Source organism: Tasmannia lanceolata, unplaced genomic scaffold (assembly GCF_043159265.1).
Source record: "Tasmannia lanceolata isolate RefF3 unplaced genomic scaffold, GAP_Taslan_0.1 ptg000922l, whole genome shotgun sequence".
In the NCBI taxonomy this organism is placed as follows: Eukaryota; Viridiplantae; Streptophyta; class Magnoliopsida; order Canellales; family Winteraceae; genus Tasmannia; species Tasmannia lanceolata.
Genome location: NW_027519587.1, coordinates 12521 through 15000, shown reverse-complemented (window position 1 = coordinate 15000; position 2480 = coordinate 12521). Strand labels below are relative to the sequence as shown.

Here is a 2480-nt window from a genome sequence, read left to right as displayed (position 1 = left end):
TCAGAAAAATAATTTGATCCATGATTCATTGGAACAAAAGAAGGAACGGCCTGGCTAGGTACTGTACTGGCCAGGCCGGGGGAATAAAAGAACCCTTCGGACGAAATCAAAGACGTACTCTTTCTATTGGAGATATCTGTTTCGAATCGTTATCCAAATTGAATTGCGGATAAAATTCGTATATATATAGTAAGTATAATATAGTAAGTATAAATAAATGTATAAAATAAATAAATAAAGATAATTCGTATATATATAGTAAGTATAATATAGTAAGTATAAATAAATGTATAAAATAAATAAATAAAGATAAAGAAAGACTTTGATCAATATTTACTTCAGGCGTCGCATATGAATTATCTTTTTGTAATTGGGAGAGATGGCTGAGTGGACTAAAGCGACGGATTGCTAATCCGTTGTACGAGCTGTTCGTACCGAGGGTTCGAATCCCTCTTTCTCCGTTCCCTCGGATCACTTGAGATTTATCTTTCGAATTCGAAAAAATATCAAGTCCTTTATCATAGTTAAATGTCTGGAATAGAGAAAAGCATAGGAAAATGCAGAAATCAAGCAAGGAAATAATGAAAAATCTCTGATTTTTTTATTCCTCACGTCCAGGATTACGTCCTGGATCATTAGATAGGAATCCGAAGATGAAGAGAGAAACAAAGAATATCACTACTGTGTAAACGAAGAGTTTGAGAGTAAGCATTGCACAATCTCCAAGATCATTTTTTTTTTGTTTTTTGCAAAGGAAATAAGGGAATAGATTCTCTATTTTTGTACCACATATCCTTGACACCAAGAAAAGAAATGAAAAAGTGGTTTCTAGAAAAGAAAGGAATTTGCAGGAATTCCTTTGTTACCAAAATTATCTTGTCATACCCCAATTAGGTATTATGGGGTACCATAATGGGGTCTTTGACCCCTGGAACTGGAAGGGCATAATGCGGAAATTAGGTGATCCAGATTCATCGCGGCTATCAAAAAGCAAAAGAATTTCAATCTTTGAATCGAGGGTTCATAATGTAAGACTTATCTGATCTTATCAATTGTTATGTTAGAGTTGAATTTATTTTATCGAATAAATCATGAATATGAATGTTTCTAGGACAGTATTAAAGATCTCATCGAAAACTTACAGCAGCTTGCCAAACAAGGGCTAAGAGAAAAAAGAGCACAGGTATGACTGGCATAAAATCTACGATTGGATTGAAAAAAGCATAAGCTTCGGGCAATTTGGCGAAGAAAAAGCTACTCGAATGAAGGGCAGAATTAAGACAGATACAGATCAAACTAAAGATATTAAGCATAAGAAATATTTCGTTCTTGGAGATAATTTCATTTTTATTGAGTTATTGATATAAGGGAAAAATTAAGAAAGAAGAGAAGACAAAAAATCCTTCTTTCTTTTTCTTTGAACTTCCCCCAATCAAAAATCCTTCAATTCTCAAATGAGAATAGAAGGAATCATACTTTCATACAATATCTTAATTGACTTATATGGAATGATCAATGAATTCATTTTCATTCTACATTTACACGTATAGAATCCTAGCAACAACCTATTCCATAGATATTTGGGCTGGAATTGACGAATAACCAATAACAATATTAGTGTTTATTAGTGTCGAATTGAAATCTAAATGGGGCGTGGCCAAGTGGTAAGGCAGCGGGTTTTGGTCCCGTTACTCGGAGGTTCGAATCCTTCCGTCCCAGACCGCTTCTATCAAAACAAAGATTGTTCTCTTTAACAATCTTCTGTTTAAGAGTATAAGGTATAAGGTTGGATACAATATGATCCAATTTTTCTTTCTGAGTTCTAATGATTCTTCTATGAATCATAGATTCCTTTCGATTTCCAATTGTAAGAAAAAGAATCGAGTATAAATTGCGGATGGAAATAAACATCTTTTACCTTTTTGATATTAGGTAGGATGGGAACATAGATCAAAGTTGAATTAAAAAAAAAATGGGATGGGCCGTTCAGTGTATGCCCGTCCCGCTCTACTCATATTCATATTGGGGTAAGTTAGTCACTTATAGAAACTTTATGCCCATCTATTATATTTTGATTCTCACATGATGCATTCTAAGTTGAAATGCGAAAGATAAGATCTCTATTTTTTCGAAACTAAACATGTTAGTCAAAATGACTAATTCTATGTGGATCCTGAATCCTAAACAGGAGGGAGTTCTTGGGACTAATTACATCACTGGGATTAAAGTTCTTAAGACTGGGTGTGGGTGGGGTAAAATCAAAATTAAGAACAACGAATTGATCTGGACCCATTTTGCTTTGTACCTATACAAGATAATATAACATACCGCAAGAGGATCTTTTATTATTTGATTGTCTTGGGGTATGATTCATGATCCCCATAGAATTCGAGTTAATCGGCAATGGAAGGTATCAATTTTTCAATATCTGTGTCGTCCGGATCTCATTAATAAACAATAAAGTGCAATATGGAACAGAT

General features: G+C 33.9%; 1 non-coding gene across 1 annotated transcript; it reads left to right on the top strand.

The window, feature by feature from the left end:
* Positions 1-373: 373 nt before the first annotated feature.
* On the top strand, positions 374-461 carry TRNAS-GCU (transfer RNA serine (anticodon GCU)). Its single transcript has one exon. It is a non-coding gene; the product is annotated as a tRNA-Ser (tRNA).
* The last annotated feature ends 2019 nt before the right edge of the window (positions 462-2480 follow it).